This window comes from Nyctereutes procyonoides, unplaced genomic scaffold (genome assembly GCF_905146905.1).
Source record: "Nyctereutes procyonoides isolate TBG_1078 unplaced genomic scaffold, NYPRO_anot_genome, whole genome shotgun sequence".
Lineage (NCBI taxonomy): Eukaryota > Metazoa > Chordata > Mammalia > Carnivora > Canidae > Nyctereutes > Nyctereutes procyonoides.
The window spans coordinates 2,635,692-2,656,813 of NW_026575044.1; the positions used below are offsets into that span (position 1 = coordinate 2,635,692).

General features: G+C 40.0%; 1 long non-coding RNA gene across 1 annotated transcript in view; it reads left to right on the forward strand.

Annotated features, from left to right (window-relative positions):
• Window positions 1–698: 698 nt before the first annotated feature.
• LOC129509145 (uncharacterized) overlaps window positions 699–21,122 on the forward strand; it is a 33,883-nt gene continuing 13,459 nt past the window's right edge. Inside the window, exons 1-3 of the long non-coding RNA XR_008664277.1 lie at window positions 699–837; window positions 1,087–1,282; window positions 4,265–4,478. This is a non-coding gene — a long non-coding RNA (uncharacterized LOC129509145). The remainder of the gene's footprint in view (window positions 838–1,086; window positions 1,283–4,264; window positions 4,479–21,122) is intronic.

The following is a 21,122-nucleotide window of genomic DNA, read 5'->3' on the forward strand; positions in this document are numbered from 1 at the left end:
GGAAGCCCCAGTTCTCTTTATCCACACAGTTTACCTTTTGTTCCCAAATCTGTGCTGCCCTTCCCACCTCCTCTCCTCCAGTGGATCCAGGACAGCAGGTAGCCAGGCAAGACCACAGGGGCTATCTTCTTTGTCATAAACCTCATCCACATAGCCAAGAGGGTGAATCCAGGCCAGTACAGATGCATTGCCCACAGTGACATCCTTGTACTGTGAAGGAGAAGGCAGAGCTAAGGTGTCCTCTTTTGCCCTATAAGGCCATTTTTCACATTATGGCTTTGCTTTACTTCCTCCATTTCATCGTTTTCCATCTCCTTGGTAATTTTAATTTACAGCAAGCCTTACTGTGTTATTTTTCACAAAATGAGCCATTAATATTTTAGCAGCTACAGCACTGGTGCAGGATGGCAGCCAGGAAATGGCCTTAGCTGGGTGTGTGGAGCACAGTTGGAAGGCAGCCATGAGGAAAACAAAAGGCTGGTGAGAGGGGCAACAGGGAGGGGGGATGCTGGATGGAGGGCTGCAGCTGGGTGGGGCAGTCCGGGGATGGCAAGAGAGCAATGCCAAAAAAAAAAAAACAAAAAACAAAAACAAAAAACAAAACAACAAAAAAAACCTGATAAAGCAATTCAGTAAGTGCACCAAGTAGAATAAATAGTTAAAAATAAAAAACCTATCCTTTGCATATAGGTCAAGGACAATGATTGTAAAGACATTATCGCCTTGGTTCAAATCTGAATCATTTATATCATATATCAATGAGGAAGAACCATAAGCCTGGGACTAAGTGTGTTCTCATGACTCCGATCTTTCTACTCACTTGCTCCATAGCCTTGGGTAAGCCACCTCCCCATTCCATGAGGACATTTATTCAGGTAACTGTTGTGGTTTCTTGCAATTCTAGAATTCTGTGAACTCTATTGGTGAACAGAACTCTATTCTGTGAACTCAAAATTGTTTAGCAGGAGACTGGCTAAGGCATTTTCTTCCAGATCCAAAGCCTGGGATTAGAAATGACAGAGGATGGCTTTGTCAGATTAGACAAATTCCCAGACCACTATTTCCTCATCTGCTTGGTATGGACAGGAACCCCTCTCTTGACAACTTCACAAGATGGTGGCCACACAAAATGGAAAGAAGAGAGACAGGATTCCTGCCTCCCAGGGCCTATAGTCCTAATGGGAAGAGATGAGAAAATGGAAAATGAAGACACAGGTGTAAGAAAATTTTCTGAGGAAGCCAAGTCTCTACCTGGCCCGGAGGGACAAGGAGAACTGCTGAAGTAAGTAGACGAGCATGTGGGATCTCGTTCAGACAGTCCTGGTGAAAATCCTGGCTCTGTCACTTACTAGCTTCATGACCTTGGCCCAGTGACCTCCCTTTCCCAATTGATTTTCTTACCAGTAGAGATAATCATTGGACCTGCAGCATGTTGTAAGGATTACATAAGATTTCATAGTGTCTTGCACGTAATAAGTACCCAGTAAATATATTAAGAGGAATAGAAATAGTATTGTATATATTAGAAATAACATTCCTCAGGCAAGTGGACATTAGTAAGGGTCAACAATAGAAATGGTTTACCAGGGATCCCTGGGTGGTACAGCGGTTTAGCGCCTGCCTTTGGCCCAGGACGCAATCCTGGAGACCCGGGATCGAATTCCACGTCGGGCTCCCGGTGCATGGAGCCTGCTTCTCCCTCTGCCTGTGTCTCTGCCTCTCTCTCTCTCTCTCTGTGTGTGTGACTATCATAAATAAATTAAAAAAAAAAAAAAGAAATGGTTTACCAAAGAGGTAGAGCTTCTGTTTTGCTCTCATTCATTTAGTCACTGAATCTATAAATTATTAAGGGATTATCATATACCAACCACTGTTCCAGGCACTGTTCCTGCATTCCAGGGGATTATACACTAAGGAAGCCAGATAAACAAACAAACCATTCCAGTCCAGTTTGAGAAGTTAAGGATAGGCAGCATTTCAGTAGACAGTGGTGATGGTTTGGAGTAGAGAGGGGATTGTGTCATTTCAGGCCATGGAAACAATATGAAAGTAGGCACAAAAAGTTGGATGGACTTGGGAAATCTTCCCCAGCACACACTGGCATCACCAATGGAGTCTAGGAGGCCCACCATGCAGTCACAATGACCAAAGGAGAGATTGGTAGCTCACATGAGCACCGTAAGGCATTCCACTATTTAGGCATATGAATTGCAATTTATTGTCTCTATCTGGAACTCAGATTTCAGTTGGGGCCTCCCAGAAATCTAGGGAGTGGGAATTCAATCTAGGGAGTGTTCCCTCCTTGCCCCTCATTCCTTCCTCATACAGTGTGCCATGGCCTAGGAAGTCCTTTCTCTAAGTGGGGTCTTCATCAACACATACCGTCTTTATGATCAACTGTTTTGACACAGCCATGAAATTCGACATTTTTTTAGTTGCTTCAGAAGAATGTATTCTTACAAAAACATTAGTTTTTGCACAAACTCAAAAAGATAACCTAAGCATTCCCATCTTCCGTGTTTTTTTCTTACATAATGCAAACCCTTGCTATGCAGGGGTTTTCCTATCTTTAGCTGGTCTTCCATCTAGCCTCCTGCCTGCTAGACTCTCTCCTAAACCTACAATCTTTCCCCCCCTATTAATAAGGGAATATGTTGCTTCATTCAGCCCATGCCCAAACAGGTATGCCAACATAACCAAGGTCATATTGTAGGCAATAGCATCTACTCTCCTTACAAAACCTAATCAATTTCAATTAAACCACTTCTGTTTATTCCTGTTAAATTAAAATGCTCTGTTAAGAAGTGATAGCTGAACCTGGTTACCATTCTGGGATCCAGAGTCAGTGAGGTAAGTGAAACCTTTACAAAGCGGTGCCTAAGTCTACCTGGGTGTATTACCCTTTACTTATTGAATTACCCTTTACTACCGCTGAATTTCTTTTATCAGTTTATTCCTTTTGGTAAAGCAAGAATAAGAAACACACTTACTTCAAAAGTCTTTTAATGGCTAATAATGATACAGTCACACATAGCTCAGATTTCAGGGAACTTACAACTTTTCAACAGAATGGAATGTCCATTGTCTTCTTAAAACTAAAAACCAACCAAAACTCCCCATGTACTTTAAACCGTTGTATTAGATTCTGCTGTGCCTTGCTGATGCTGGATCTACAATTGTGTGACCTTCTTCCCTCGCTGATGCATCCACGAGTTAGTTATCAGCGTAAATGACTGCATGTCTGTATCAGTGAAAAAACTAGACTAGAAATAGTTGAAAATGCAAATTATTACATTGTCTGCACTGTGGCATCACTCTTTTTTTTTTAAAGATTTTATTTATTTATTCATGATAGACATAGAGAGAGAGGCAGAGACACAGGCAGATGGAGAAGCAGGCTCTGTTCAGGGAGCCCAACGTGGGACTCGATCCCAGGTCTCCAGGATCATGCCCTGGGCCGAAGGCAGGTGCTGAACCGCTGAGCCACCCAGGGATCCCCATGTGGCATCATTCTTTATTTCTTTTCTCTTCTTTCTTTTTCTGCCTTTCTCAACTTTAAAAAACATTGCCTTTGACTATGTTCATAATCAGAAAAGAAAAGTAATTTTAATCTCATAGAATAAAAACAGTCACCAACTGCCAAACAACTCAGCCCTAGGACCTCGTTCCAGCCGAAAGGTGAGCATATGGTGACTTCATAGAAAGAGATTATAAAAACCAAACCCTTTCATCTAACCAGCCGCCTGGTGGCTTATAATTTAATATTCAGAAGTACCTACTCTTTCCAATGCTGCTCACCATCCCCAGAGACAATGGAACAGATGTTCACTATGTCAGATGGCCAAAGGGAAACTATCATTTAAAAGTCTTCTACTCACCAAAGTCTTCAGTGTCCTTCAGGGCCAAGCAAACAGCTTCCTCAGAAAATTTACTGCACCTTCTATGATCTGCTCAGGATCCTTTCCTTGCTCTTTCAATACTGTCTTCCTTCTCTCTCCTGTCTCTCTTGTTCACTGGTAGCTTTCTAATGCTAGGTGTTTTATATATAGTGGACATCTAAGACCTATATTTTAAAATTAATCTGGATTTCTGATTCATTTTCAGTTTTTACTGGGAAGACCTCTATCAAAGCTCTAAGTAATCAATAACTGAAAATATGTATAAAAGAACTTCAAAAATTATGAATTTCTGTTAAGAAGCAAAAATGATAATGATGCTGTGGTTTTGATGAAGGTTAATGCCATCTCCTGCTTTCTTTCTCCAGCATCATTAGGTGACCATTAATTTTATCCTTTAAAGAGCTACATGCTAATGATGAGTGAGTTGGAAAACACACCAATCAGTCACAATTGTCACTGACATATTGAGAAAGTATATGACATCAAACTAGGTACCTGAATGCCAATTTTGTTGTTGTTATAACCTCTGAACTGTACTGAAATCAACATCTGAGCAGTCAGCCCCTGACTCGGCATTTGGTGAGTATGACACAGAGCTTTGCTCATACCCATGAGGTGACCGGGGGACTGAGGGGCAAAGGGGTTCAGGCTGGTAAAATAGATGAGCCCTGTATGAATTTAGATGCTATTTTTAAGTCTAATAACAGCCTATGAATCCAGGGGAGGTAGAGTGATGATTTTTGTTTGATGCACCCCCTGCACAACAAATATTTAATGAATAAATAAAAATAGAGCCCTAAGACAAACCCTAACATAGACTATGACTTCACGAATGTAGGCTTTATGCCCCTTGCTTTTAGTTATTTCTCCTACTAAGAGTTGTGGAATTAGCTGTTGATTAGCTGTACTCAAGCAGTAAAACTGGTTTCTCAGAGCTGGGTGGTTTCCTGTTTATATGGTTGCCTGGCAGACATTCATAGACCGTGCTGGCGTCCTGTATCTTCCCTGTCCATGACTGGTGGATTTCCACTGATCTGGATGTCTCTGTAGGCCTCTTTTGTTGGCAGACTCAAAGGTGAGCTCATTAGCCATACCCCCAGGAAAGAAGTTCTTGGAAATCAAACTCACTCTGAGTCACATCTGCCTGTCCCCTACAGAGACTGTACAATATCATGCAGATTGGTTCTGCCCACAGGCTTCCAGGGGTAAGGAACTGAAAGTCTGTCATAGCATAAAATAGCACAGCTCCCATTGGAGAAGGACTTTACAGAAATTCAGAGTGAAGGAATTTTTAGTTTGCTACATGTGTAGGTTAGCCTTGTTAAAATTTGCAGGTCTCTGTGGGGTCAGTGGGGTGGGGGTGGGGGTGTCAGGGGGAGGAGGAAAGAAGTGAACAAGTAGATTATTGGTGCAGAGGGACCAGACTCAGCTCTTCCCAGAATGGTACCACTCCTTGTTCTAAATTCAAAACCTCACACGTCCACTGTTTTGTATACATAATGCTAACTGTTCAACGAGGTGTCATTAATCACCTATGTTGTTCCGGCACACACCGAAAGAGGCCAAGGGTATAAAGCACTCCTTTACTCAGGGAGATTTGTGTTCTAGATAGAACTAAAATCTGGAAAGTTTACTAAATAAAATAAACCTGCTTATAATCAAGTGCACAATGAGTGACACAGGAAATCTTATACTATTACAGAGATAGGAGATCACCATGGGCCGATGAAACAGAAGACTATAGGACAGGTATAAGAATACCAAGGTTCAAGCCAGTAGTGAGCAAATCTATGCAGGGGGCATGTTTACCCAGGACCTGAGGGGAACCTTGGGGATTGTGAGACCAATTCTTACATCTTACCAATAGAGGGTTGGAGCCCACTGAGGTACATGACCTGTCAAGGACACGCCATGTGTTAGTGGCAAAGCCAAGTCTAGAATTACAGGCTCTTGGTGAAATTTCTTCCAGGTCTCTTCACAGTGCATTAGTCAGGCAAGAGGGAGGGAGATTTAAGCCTTGCACTGTGCTTGAACAGGCTTTCCTATTTACTGCCTGCAGCTATTCTAGACAGGCTTGTTTACTGACATTTTATAGATGGCTTCAGAGGTTTCTGAAATAGAAGGTAACTTGCCCAAGCTCACCCAGTTGGTAGAAGTGGATTATGAACCCAAGTCTGGCTATTTTCAAAGCCCTGTTTCTCTCTGCTATGTCAAACTGGAGTCAAGGGTTTCCACTGAGAGCAAAGAGAGATAAAGCTTTTACACTCAACTTTTTATAGCTCCATAGTTGAATATTCTACATATGAAGAAATGATTCACATACTTCAATAGTTTACACATGTCCTTGAGGGGAGAGGTAACAATGGGCAACATTGTTGAAGGTCCAAAATCAGACGTGTGGTCTGAAAATCTTAACATTGCTACTCTACTTTTTCTTATTATTGTAGGCCTTACCCATCATAATAATATCAGGAACAGATTCAACATCTCCCACAGTTACAATAACACTTGTTGTCTACCTTTGAAAAATGATTCCTACTAACAAACCCTCAATTCCATAAACTCCTTCTAACCCAAGAATGCAGAACTGCTCTGACAACTGAGACAATAATGCATTTGCATGGCCCCCCCAGCCTCCACTAGGGTTTTGGTTCTCCACACAGAGTCACAGCCTTGTTTCTCTAGTTGTGTGTGCTCTGGGAAGCTTTTTGCCTAGAGAATCTGCAAGCTCAATAAGCACCACTGTCCTCCCCAGTTGATTAAATCCCCAAATACCCTGTTTGTTAGCAGAAATGTTTGGCTGACCTCAAAGCCTTAACCCACCTCATCCCATGAGGCTTTTTTCCAGTGTTATTTTAGAGGGTCCAGGTTATCTGCCTCATAAACCAAACTGATCACTGGTATTTGGTAGCTACAGCAATTCAAAAAACACATACATTATTTTTCACTAGCTGTGATTCCCAGTGAGGAAATATGGATGCCTAATCTAAGAAAGGAGAATATTGTGTTCCAGTTTTATTAGACATTGTAAAGATCTCACTTGCTGAAAGTGGAAAAGTAAGCAAATTTCCAGTAGCGACAACTTTGAGGTCCTTCCACATGAAACCCATCTCCGTCGCCTTTAAGGAAGCTGCTTCTTACATTATATGCACCTTTGGCCCACACTAGCCTCAGAAAATTCAGAGCCGGTCTCCATTTCCTGAGGTAGCAAGGTCTTTGATTTACCTGTGGCTATAAATATATGAACTAGATAATGATGCAGATAACAAAAATTAATTATTTTTTATGCATACTCTGAGCTGGGTACCTTGCTCAGCCCTTAAATGCACCTCATTTAAATACTCAGAGGTGTATTTAATGTTGCAAGGTGGGTGTCATCATCCTAATTTTACAAATGAAAAAAACTGAGACTCAGGTTGAATTATTTTCTCAAGGCAACACACCCCACACATCAGAGCAGACTCAGGCTTGGCTGAGTCCAGAAATGAATATTCCAATTAGACATTGCTATACTGCCTTTCATAGGCAATGCCATGGACACTAATGGCATCCTATCTCTTTCTCTCCTAAGCCAGTATGGGCACCAGATCAACTTAACACCAAGCTCATCTGAAACCACCAGATCAGTCAGTCCCTCTCAGTATAAATGATTCATTATGTATTCCTTTCACCTAGCAGTGTACCTAGTACATTGTTGGAGATTATATTTCTCAAGTGAATGAATGACTGATTTGGTTACCATGGCTAATGCTCTAAGTGGCAGCCACTTTACTCATCTATTGTCTCCCATACTCTTTATTCATATTCTTCCAATCATATCCCTTCACTGTTATTTTCATCCATACATCTCCAAACATTCATACCATCCAGGCTCCTAGAATCTTTATCCCATGGCTCAGAATCATCCTAAATCTAATCACCCATCTTCCTCCTTTTCAGACTCATGCCTCACCTCTTGTTTTTTTTTTTTTTAAGGTTTTATTTATTCATTCATGAGAGACACACAGAGAGAGGCAGAGACATAGGTAGAGGGAAAAGCAGGCTCCCGGGGGAGCCCAATGCAGGACTCCATCCTGGAACTCCAAGATCACACCCTGAGCCAAAGGCAGATGTCCAACCACTGAGCCACCCAGGCATCACTCCCCTCCTGGTTTCATGTGAATCTTGTTCTTGCCCACAGCCCTCTCAGATGAGGCCATGTGCTCACATATGCTCTGAGTACTGTGGACTCATCAATATAATTTTTACCTCCTAAGCAATTCATGAATTTGACTTCTTTTATTTATTCTCCAACTACCACATTTTTTCAGATCCTTATCACTGCTTCTCTATCTCATTAGCTATATTCTTTTCTTTAGGAACTCCACCCATTTTTCTGAACATAAATGCAATACATTGCATCCCTACTTAAAACTCTTTTGTAATCCACAACAATATGATCAATTAGTCTTGGACAAAGCATGAAAGAATACATAATGGGAAAAAAATCTTTCCAACAAATGGTGTTGGGAAAACTGGACAGCGTCATACAAAAGAAAGAAACTGGACCACTTTATTTCCCCATACACAAAAATAAATTCAAAGTGGATTAAAGATCTAATGTGAGACAGGAAACCATAAAAATCCTAGAGGACAACACAGGCAGTAACTTCTTTGACTTCAACCATTGCAACTTCTTCTTAAGATATGTCTCCTGAGACAAGGGAAATGAAAGCAAAAATGAACTCTTAGGACTTCATCAGAATAAAAGTCTTCTACACATTGAAGGAAACAACTAACAAAACTAAAAGGCAACCTATGGGAAAAGATATTTGCCAATACATATCTGATAAAGGGTTATTATCCAAAATATATAAGAAATTTATACAACTCAATACCCCAAAAACAAATAATCCAAATAAAATATGGGCAGAAGACATGAATAGACATTTTTTTTCAAAGAAGACATCCAGATGGCCAACAGACATGAAAAGATGCTCAATGTCACTCATCATCAGAGAAATACAAATCAAAACTACAATGAGATATTTATTTTTTCACACCTCTCAGAATGGGTAAAATCAATAATGCAAGAAACAACAGGTTTTGGCAAGGATGCAAAGGAAGAGGAACCCTCTTGCACTGTTGGTAGGGATCCAAACTGGTGCAGCTACTATAGAACACAGTATGGAGATTCTTCAAAAAGCTAAAAATAAGACTACTCTACAATCCAACAATTGCACTACTAGGTATTTAGCCAAAGAACAACAACCAAAAAAATTCTAATTTACTAAATCAAAAAGATACATGCAGTCTGATATATAAGGCAACATTATCTATAATACTCAAATTACAGAAATAGCACATGTCCATTGACTAATGAATGAGTAAAAAAGAAGTTGTGTATATGTGTATATATAATGGAATACTACTAATCCATGAAAAAGAATGAAATATTACCAGTTGCAAGGACATGGATGGAATCAGACTATTTTGCTAAGCAAAATGAGTCAATCAGAAAAAGATAAATACCATATAATTTTACTCATATGTAGAATTTAAAAATCAAAACAAATGAACAAAGGGGAAAAAAGACAGAGAGGCAAACCAAGAAATAGACTCTTAACTATAGAGAACAAACTGATGGTTACCAGAGGGAAGGTAAGAGGAGGGATGGGTTAAATAAGTGATGGAGATTAAGGAATGCATTTGTTTTTTAAATATTTTATTTGCATATTTGACAGAGACAGAGAGTGAGAGGGGAGCAAGGGGAGCAGCAGAGGGAGAGAGAGTAGCAGGCTCCCCACTGAGCAGGGATCTCCATGCGGGGCTCTATTCTAGGACCCTGAGATTATGACCTGACCCAAAGGCAGACACTTAATGGACTAAGCCACCCAGGCACTCCAAGGAGTGTACTTGTGGTGAGCACCCAGTGTTGTATGGAATTTTTGAATCACTATACTGTACACCTGAAACCAATATTACACTGTTAACTAACTGGAATTTAAATAAAAACTGAAAAAAAATTCGTAATTCCTAAACACATACTAAGCAAAACATGCATTTATTTCTATGACATAGTATCCTTCACACTCGCTGCCCAAGCGCCTATACTCCAGCCATACAGAATTACTCACATTCACCTAAAGAAACCATGTCAATCATTTATTATTTCCGGCACCCAGATGGCTCTGTACCTGAGCCTTCTTTCCCAAGCTAACTTACAGTACTATATTTCCTGATTCCCAGGGTGAGTTAGAAGTTCTTGGCTGGTACTGTCCTGACACCTAATTATACCTACTTCATAGCACACGTCATACTTGTGCATTTTCCTGTTTTGACAGAGACTAAGTGTTCTCTTTGTCCCTTTGTACCCAGTGACCAACACCAGTGCATATTACCTATTTATATATAAATATTCAAAGAATGAAAGAAGTGCTTTCCAATATCTGAGAGTCTACAGTTCCATGAAAAATAACTATATTAAGAACTCACCATCTCTTTCCCAAACTAGTGCACCAGTTTCTTACCTTGACTCCTTATCTCCATTCTTCCTTGTCTCCTTCAAATCCCACACAGTCATGGCCACCAGAAAGAGCTGACAGTGATCTTTCCCTCTTATCTTGCATTCTCCATAATCCCCATAGGGTGTGGATTTATATAGTTCCACTTCTTCATAAAGCATCAATGCCCTCCATGGGAGTGTCTTCTGCTTCTTTTTGCCCCATTCCCGACCTTCCTTGATTCCCACCCCCAGGCTGGGTTAGGAAGCTTTCATGGGGGAGCCCACAATACTGTGTGCAGAGCACCAACACTGCCTTGGCCACAATGCTTTATGGTAACTATTTAAATGATGTTCCCATCTCCAGACAGTATTCCTTGAAGACAGGGACTGTGTCATATTTATGTTTGAATCCCTGGCAGCTAGCACAGTTATTGGCCAATAGCTGGTGCTCAATAATGGGTATGGAATAAATAGTATTTGGGCAAAAAAAAAAAAGTGTTGCAAAGAAAAGCAAACTTTGGGACAAAGAACAGGTCTTTCAGAAAACTTTAAATTTAATGTATCCTAGAATGTTAAGGGACTTACATTTTTCATCAAACATTTTCAACTGAGATCAATATTTCATAAATACTCTTTGGTACAAGTCAAAAGTCAAGTATATCATAAAAGATAAGTAGAAAATAAAAATGCAGATAATCTATGTAAAATGCAGTGAATTTCATAAAGCAAGGAAGTTTTTAATACACATTTTCATACTAATGATACATAGCATTCACAGCATTGCACTTATAGGTAACATACAGAGCAGCTTGATTGCATTCTAATATGTTCTGTCTCACTGTTTGCCAATGCCTGATAATCTCCCCCATCAACAATCAGTTGGTCAACAAGTATTTATTAAGGACTTTTTCTGAGGATAGCACCACAGTGGTTGCGGGGGGGGGGGCATAATGGAATAGCAGATTTCTAACACTTAAGCATCCCACAATGTATTTGGGTGGGCTTGTATTGTTTACCCAAGAGCAATACAAGATAATCTGTAAACACAAAACTCAAAAACGAGGACACACAAGAACAATACAAGACAATCTATGAGGGATACAAGACAATCAATGAGGGACACCTCGGTGGTTCAATGGTTGAACATCTGTCTTTGGCTCAGGTCATGATCCTGGGATCCTGGGATCGAGTCCCACATTAGGTAACCCACAAGGAGGCTGCTTCTCCCTCAGCCTATGTCTCTGCTTCTTTTTGTCTCTCATGAATGAATAAATAAAATCTTAAAAAAAAATCAACAAGGCTGTCTATGAACATAAAACTAAAAGCTGACCACTGCTGATTTGATGAGGGGACACTGGCTGATGGCTGAATGGAGGAAGTGCAAAGGCTTTAGACAGCTGCAATAGAAAGAAGGCTCTAGCAAGATTAGAGATTAGATCTGTTTTAGATCTGTTTTATTTATTTGTCTCCACTCATTTACTAGACATGCATTAAAACTGAAGTTCCAATGCCAAGTCATCTCCATCTTTGAGCACAGGTTTAGTCCTAGTCATACATGTTCTGTACTCTTAAAGGAGACTTCAAGATGGAGCAAGCAAGCCTAGCTAGGAAAGTCTCTTTTAAAAGAACAGGGTCGGGGGATCCCTGGGTGGTGCAGCGGTTTGGCGCCTGCCTTTGGCCCAGGGCGCGATCCTAGAGACCCGGGATCGAATCCCACGTCAGGCTCCCGGTGCATGGAGCCTGCTTCTCCCTCTGCCTGTGTCTCTGCCTCTCTCTCTCTCTCTCTCTCTCTCTCTCTGTGACTATCATAAATAAAAATAAAAAAAAAATTAAAAGAACAGGGTCATGGGCACCAGGGTGGGTCAGTCAGTTAAGCATCTGACTCTTGATTTTGGCTCATTTCATGATCTCAAGGTCATGGGATTGAGCCCTGTGTCCTGTTTCAGGCTCTGCCTAAGTGGGGAGCTTGCTGGAGATTGTTTCTCTCCTTCTCCCTTTGCTCTTCCCCCCTGAGACCCCACCTCCTGCTTGCACATGATCTCTTTCTCAGAAAAATAAAGTAAAATAATCAAATAAAATAAGATCATGAGGCCATAAGAAAGGAGGAATGCATGCAGGCCCTCATCAGGGGTAGTATGAGCTTTTTGCCAGCTGCAAGCCCTCGGCCTGGCCTTACCTTCCTCCTTACCCTGACATGGAAATCTTTCGAATTCTTCACTTGGAAAAGAACCAAGATAATTTGACAAGTTTCAACCCTTGTTTGTATATTAAGCCAACCAATCCCAGTTAACCCAGTTTCATAGAAGACCTAAATGAGAACTGTATTCATGACCTTTTGCCTTATAACTCTGCGCCTTCCTTGTCTTCCTCAGAATATCACTCAGGTTTCTACCTGATTCTGTGTCTCCTGAATTGCAATCCTAATTGCCCAAATAAATATCTGATAACTTTAATTTTTAGGGAATTCTTTCTCCATCAACAATACAAACATAACAAATAACCATATAGCTCTTCTACACACCTGTGTGGTGGGTATTATTGCCCCTATCTTGCAATCTAGCAGGTGAGAACCCGGGGACTGTGACTTGCTCAAGTTTGCTTAGCTATGTGACAAGACTAAAACTTGAACTCACACCTTCTGACCCCAGAGTCCAAGGTCTTCCCAATAGGGTTCAAGAGACAAATGTCATGGACACCTGAGTGGCTCAGTGGTTGAGCATCTGCCTTCGGCTCAGGACGTGATCCCAGGGTCCTGGGGTCGAGTCCTGCATCATGCTCCCTGCCAGGAGTCTGCTTCTCCCTCGGCCTATGCCTCTGCCTCTCTCATGAATAAATAAATAAAATCTTAAAAAAAAAAAAAAAGAAGCAAATTTCAAATATCACCAAAAAGTATCATTAGTACTTCCAAATTCCTTACAGCATGAGATTTTATACAGAAGATCTGTTAGAGCAGATTTGGTTATATATGCTAGACTAAGAAATCTATAATGTATCTTCTCTTCCAAAAAGGACACAATTCCCTCTGGACATATTTATAGACACCATCAATGCTGCCATAATTCAGCCATTACAATTGAATTGTTCCATCAAGTAACCAACCAATCAGGGCAATGAATAAACAAACAATACATCTGATTTATTTAACCAAGTGATTTAAGCACAATGGTTAAACTGCTTAAGAATGAAACAAAGCCATAGTCTTGGCCAAGATTAATATTACTTCATTCCTCCTGTGTTATAACATATAATATAATGGATGCCTGTCTATAAACAGCACTATATCTACATTAAATTGCATTTTAGGCATTAGAGTCTATTAAAATTCATTTTGGCCATCCAGAAATATTCATAGTAGTCCTCTCTGCCTTCCTTCATATTCTATACTCTTCTACAATACCAAATTGTTTATTTTTAATATAAAACTTCTGAATGTATTATTGCTATGATTGAGCAATACACACTTATTAAATGTTCACAGACCTCCACTTTTATATGACACTCAGGTATGTCTTTTTTTTTTTAAGATTTATTTATTTATTTATTCATGAGAAATGGAGAGAGGCAGAGACATAGACAGAGGGAGAAGTAGGCTCCCTGCAGGGAGCCTGAGGCAGGACTCCATCCCAGGACTCCAGGATCATTAACCACTCAACCACTGAGCCACCCAGGCAGCCCCACACTCAGGTATGTCTTAAACTATGAATCTGAATCACTAAAAAGAGAATCTTTTGGAACTTCTAATTTTACTTTTTTTTTCCTTGACTAGAGGACAGTGGAATATTTGAGGCAAATTTTCAGCTTTCATCCAACTCTTATATGGTAAGTCTTTGTCCCCAGGGTAAATCTCTAAAAAGCCAGGGACTATGGCTTACTTCCTCAAAATGCCAACATTAATGAGAACAGTTCTGAAGTATCAAACGAGAGAGAGCTCCTAAGTGTAGCCCAGGGGCAATAGCCTCTTTGCCTTCAATAACTGTTGTTGATCTGCCAGCTGCATTCTCCCAAGCCTGGGCACCTGGGATAATTGCTAAATTCCAGGACAAATATCCTCTCTGAAGGACCACATTTTATCTTAAAATGCAAAGAATCTGCCCCTAAACAGGACCACAAGTCTTATGTATATTTAGTTCAGATAAGAAAAGCAGGAAAGGAATTTCTTTACAATGAGAGTTCTTCAAAGGTAAAGTGTGATTATCTCCTACAGAGGAAGTTTGGTAGGGAAATATTTCATCAGCTGGGTTGGGAAGGCAGCAGTGCAACACCATTGGGAGAGTATGGATACAGAGTCAGGAAACCTGGTTTTCAGTACGTCTCTAAAATGTTCAGTCTGTACAATTTTGAGCAAGTAACTCAATTCTCATAAGTCAGAGCCCTTCTCTATAAAATAAAGATAGCTATCATAATTCCTCCTTTCCTTATTGTGTCATTGTGAGGATCAATGTATGGCAAAACATACTATAAATACCATATGCTGATTCATTATTAGCATTAATTTCACTTTCATACCTGCCCTTTGGGATTACATGAGTAAATCCTTTTCAGATTCCCTAAATGCCTTCAGTTTTGAAAGAGGAAAGAGTTTGTAAAGCAAGTATTCATTGAACACCAAGTATGGGTCCCTGACTCCATCAGGAGCTAAAAAGTTAGCAATCAACAAAGAAAAAAATATATATGGTAATCCTAACCGTAAGGACTTCATAATCTAGTCACGGAGAAGATATGGATACAAAAGAAATAAATACTGAAAAAAAAATCAAGATGACATAGATTCACAGCCACTAAAATGTGACCTAAGGGATGGATTCATACATAACAGAGGTGAAGGGTAGGCGGTGCTGAGGCAAGGTTTTGTGGAAAAAGATTCACAAACTGAGTAAAGATGTGGGCATCTGGAGAAATTAAACTAAGGAAAAGCTTATCCCTTAATTCAGCCACTGTTAAATTGAGATTGGTGTTAAAAGAAACTGAGGCATATTAAAATTTTTTAACGATTTTGGCAAAAATTGATTTGAATTGCCAAATATCTAACATAGAAAGAAGCTCCAAAGCATTGTAGAAAAGGAAGGACTTTCATAGGCACAAGGGAACAGGAGCAAGGAAGTAATGCTAGGCAAAAAAAGGTGGGTTGGTTATGACAAGGATACTTTCCTTTAGGAGATGGCAGGGATATATCAGACAGATTACCAAACTAGTTCTGATCAAGTGACTCCTGATTGACTAGTTTAAAATTCCAATTCTGGGAGAGCTGAAACTGTAATCAAGTTAAATTTTGGTTTGGTAATACCTGGCGTAGCATACAGAACTCCATTTTGGACCTGTGGTCTTGTTTTTAATACCAAAAAAGAATAACAGAGTAGTTGAAGGGACACAAGATGACAGACTCCAAAATTCAGATCTTAGCACAAGGATTCCTATCCTCTTAGACAAAGGTGGAAATGTTAGCAAATGTATAAGGAAACAGAGTGAAGTTTACTACAAGACAGAATAGAAAATTCTAAGCATTGGGGCACCTGGGTGGCTCAGTGATTGTGGTTGAGCATTTGCCTTTGGCTCAGGTCATGATCCCAGGGTCCTGGGATCAAGTCCCACATCAGGCTCCTCGTGGGGAGCCTGCTTCTCCCTCTGCCTATGTCTACCTCTTTCTCTGTGTCTCTCATGAATAAAGAAAATTAAAAAAAAAAAAAAGAAAAGAAAGAAAATCATAAGCATTTTGGTTGACAACATTGGTCAAAAGGAGGAGCCCTCAAAAAAAATAAATAAATAAAAAGGAGGAGCCCTCGAAATGGAACCAAACACAGTGAAATACTCATGCATGTAATTCTATCACATTTCATGTTTCCAAGTATCCATATCTTTTTTAAAATGAAATTTTTGAGTCTGTAACATGTACAAAATAAGTATATTTGCAAAGATATAAAATCTTTACAAAAATCTCCTAATTTGATAAACCTCCCCAGTGAGCTAACATTTTATATCTCCATTTTACAGATGATAAAATTAGAGAATTAGAGCAACAGATTCACCTGCCCACATAAGTGGCAGTTGGGATTCCAAGAGACATACATTTAATCATTTTTTTCTTTTTTCTTTTCATGAGCTACTTGTTCATTCAAGTGTTGATGGGTTGCAAAACTTTTATGGCAAAAATGGCTAAAATTGGAGACCTATTCTGTAATTTTGTTTCCTCTATGAATTGGAATGTAATCATCATTGTTCTATTTTACCGACAGGACACTTAGCACTGAACATGTTAATCATGGAATGTGGAATGTTTGCCATAGGATCTTGGTTTGAAAACCACTGCTAAGCAAGTTAAAAACTTTGAGAAAGGCAAGAGCAGGGATCCTTGTTTGGCACCAAGAACAATCCTGGCAGCGAATTAATTGGCTTTCTCTAGCAATTTTGCAATGCTCAGGGTTGGGATCCCAACTAACACCAAGAAAACAGCTGTTAGGCTCTTTGGGAGATTCAGTCACCATGAAAAATGATTGGATAAAATATGGTTTTAGCAACCCCAACTTTTTTTTTAAACATTGCCCTGAGTTCCAGCTGGCAGCTCTGAATATTTCTGCCTCTGTTTTCAGCACCAAATTGAAAATCTTCCAATGTCAAAGGTAAACCATTAGACCCTCCCCCAGCAACCCTTCCTCTGCCTGTGTACCAGGCTGCATGAGCCTGGGCAGCCCATATAATGGAGATGAGAGAGGTCACGGCCTCTGAGGCTTGCCAGACAACATCTTTTCTTTCCATTTGACCCAGACTCTGTTTCTCATCCCTGGAGGTAGTTTTGGGTTCCAGAAATGTGCTCATAGGTCATGGTGCAATTCACTATGGGTGAAATATTATTCAGGAAATAGATGAGCTTTTTTGTTGTTGTTTTGATTGCTTAGTTTTGTTTTTGTAGAAATGTTGAGAGTTTTGCAGAGATTTTTTTATTTTACTAGGGAGCACCTTAAAAATGAACTACATTGAAAAATGAGGAAATTCAGACAGCAGGTTGTTATGGCAAAGTCTACTTCCCCCAACACAAGACCAGTGGAGATATTAAATTTTTAAAATCCTGAAATAAAGTTTACCTATAATTCCCAGAAGTCCTCATTCAGCCTTTCTGTTTGTTTTCTGCGGTGTAAGCCTCTCAGTCATAGACAGCTCTAGGAAATATTAGGCAAATATAAGCTCTAGGACCTATTAGGAAAAATTTAGCCCCTTATTCAATTGGCTTAAAAAATTCTAGGGCTCTAAATGTCTGCTTAGATTGCACACCTGCAGAAAGGGAGGAGGCTGAGCAGTGAAGAGTGAGTCATCACCACAAGTAAAAATAAGCAAAAAGTAGAGTAGGAAAATGATTTAGAAGAGACAGTGAACTTCATACAACAGTAGCATAAGCCATATGCACTTCAAATTCAAATAACCCACCAGGTGGTTACATACCACACTCCATTTTGATTCTAGGAGTGGAGGAGAGGATTTGGAACTCATCAGTGATGAAATAAGGGGAAGTTCATTTCTGGAGATTAGTCCGGAGGACCACTGTTGTAGGCAGGTTCTTCAGAAATAATGGATTCCTTAAAAGATTCAAGAAGCGAAGAACAAAAATTATTCCTAGAGATCTAGCCAGAGCTCCTTACACTCAACAACACCTCTGAGGGAGGAAAGCTGATGTTTCAGAGACTTCCTGTTCTTTGTTGGCCTCAGTTGGAGCATTTCAGAGGCAGCTGTGGCTCAGAAGCACAGGCTCCTTCCTTTGCATATATTCAAATGTATGGAAAGGAGCAATAATCAGATTACCCATTTCCCATGCCCATCACTCCCTAGTTTCAAATTACCAACAATAATAAGTCTCTTTGTCTGGATTGTGCAGATAATCACCTCAATTCTCCATTTCCACGGTGAAGCTCATTGTCACACTTTACTTTTGCCTCGAAAATAAATGGCCAACCAAAAGTGTGCTGAGGAGAGAGAAGAACAGAATGGAGAGGGAAGTGTATTTATTCCTTGGGAAAGCCACTGCAGAATCTTGGTGAGCAGAGACAGTTACAGCAAATTTAGAAGAGGGGCCTCACAACCTGTATTATCTACTGGCTAAGGGCATTGATTGACTCTTTAAAGTATAGGGACCAATTTATAATGTAGGGCGCCAACCATCCCAGTTTGCCCAGGTTTACCCTAGTTTTAGTACTGAAAGTCTCTTATCTCTCCCTGGTATGCAGGTTGTCCCAATGGCCAGGGATATGGAAAATTAGAGGGAAAAGCACAAAACCCATACAGTAGGGGCATCTGGGTGACTCAGGGATTGAGTCTGCCTCTGGCTCAGGTTGTGATCCCAGGACTCTGGGATCGAGTCCTCCATCAGGCTCCCTACAGGGAGCCTGCTTCTCCCTCTGCCTATGTCTCTGCCTCTTTCTGTGTCTCTCATGAATAAATAAATAAAATCTTAAAAACAAAAGCAAAAAAATAAACAAAACACCAAAACCTATACAGCAGTACAATAAAAAGGTTGAAACAACACTGTTTCTGATGTCAAATGACTGCAAAGCAGATTACCCACCTTCCAGGGAGGTTATTGCTACTTTTTTTCTGTCTTAGTCCGGCTATTGTAACAGAATGCCACAGACCAAATAGCTTATAAGCAACAGAAAGTTGGGATCCCTGGGTGGCGCAGCGGTTTAGCGCCTGCCTTTGGCCCAGGGCGCGATCCTGGAGACCCGGGATCGAATCCCATGTCGGGCTCCCGGTGCATGGAGCCTGCTTCTCCCTATGCCTGTGTCTCTGCCTCTCTCTCTCTCTCTCTCTGTAACTATCATAAATAAATAAAAATTAAAAACAACAACAACAACAATAGAAAGTTATTTCTTACACATCTAGAGGCTAGGAGTCCAAGATCATGGCATTTAGTAGATTCTGTGTTTGGTGAAAGCCCACTTCCCAGTTCATAGATGGCGTCTTTTCTGTCCTCACATGGCAGAAGAGGCAAGGGAGCTCTCTTGGGCCTCTTTTAGGAAATTGTGAACCCCTTTCAGGAAGGGGTTCCACCCTCATATCCTAACACCCTCCCAATGACCTCACCTCCTAACACCACTACCTTGGGAATTAGGTTTCAATATATAAATTTCAGAGAAACACAAACATTCAGACTACTGCTGATGTTGGCAACCATTATTTGGAGTTCACTATAATGGATCATTCACGGTTGCATTACTCTGATTAGTGTGCAATTTAAGTGCCTGGTACTCATGAGCCTTAACAGTCCACTTTTTACTTTGCCCCTAGATCAATTATTGTTTTGTATCAAAACAAACCTAGTTTAATTTTTTCACATTGTGACCCTTGTGACTATATTTTCTAAGAGCTCAGATGATGAAAATGAAGTGATTACAATACGTACTGCAGCAAGACATGGACATTGCTGTAAGAGAAGGCTAAATGTCTCTACTATTTTAATGACAGATGGAAGGAAAGGTACAATGGAATTGGGGGGCTAAGTACAGAGCACAGTACACAATCTGAAGAAAGAATTTGGAGTTGGACACAGCAAAGTGACATTCATGCTAAAAGGCTGACTTGGAGACCTAATCTCATAAGTTCAAGATGAGACAGGCATGCATTTCTTTCAACAAAGGGCCTTTTTTTTTTTGGCCCCTAAAAAGACACCAATGCTTAGTTGATAGAGCAATTAGTGAATTAGCTTAAGGGCACCACACAAATGAATAGACATTGTCATATATTTCTCTTGGTGTCTCTATGAAACTGAGTAGGTAGGTGTTCTAACTCATGTTATAACTGAAGTGTCTGTTGTCGTCTAAAAGAGAAAATTTTGATAATAGATGTTCTGGCCTCTTATAGTTTAGAGTTGATTCTATCAGATGGTACCAATGACTATGCTTTCTACAGTTAATGAAGTATTGAGTTGAGTTGAGGTAATGAAAAATGTTCTCACTTTTTAAAACTTTGGTTTGAAAAATGTATTTTCCAATCATTGTCTTAAATTCTGTGAAGATTTTAAAGAAACCACAGAAAACATAAAACAAGATTCCTGATATCTAAACACAAACTAGGCTTAGTAAATCTGCATATTTGTCAGACACTGAAAATGTAGATCTTGATAAATTCCATTCCACTTTTTAGAGAAGAAAATGAAAGATTTAGTTGCTAATGGCCTGCACACCTGGTACACAATGCTGCTAAGAGCAGATGTGATTTACTAATCTGTGAAATTGAAGCTCCCATAATGCAAGTTTCTCCTCTGAGGAATTTTCCATTTTCCTCAAAATGTGCAGAAGCCCTTAATGAGGTATTTTACATAAATGAAAGGAGGTAGCCTCCTCACACATGTGTCTAAGAGGTGACTATCATTGTTACAAGCCCTCAAAAAATACTTCATGGCAGCCCAATATTTAGCACCTTTTGTATGATCTCTTTCAACAGATGATGTAGAGGTGGGAGTTTAAAAAACATGCCCAGAAAATTTTTTATATACTTCCCTTTAAGAAGTGGAGGTTCATTGCCCTCCCTTGAAAGATGGCTTTGCCAGGTAAAGTATTCTAGGTTGGCATTTTTTTTTCTTTTAGTGCTATGTCTTAGAGAGGCTCTCTTTAAGTTTATTTTCTTTGGTGACCTATGAGCCTTATGAACCTGAATATTCAAATCTCTCCCCAGATTTGGGACAATCCCAACCATTTTTAATTTGTATATCAACAAGCATGTGATCCTTGGCAAGCACAGTGGTGAATTTGCAGTAG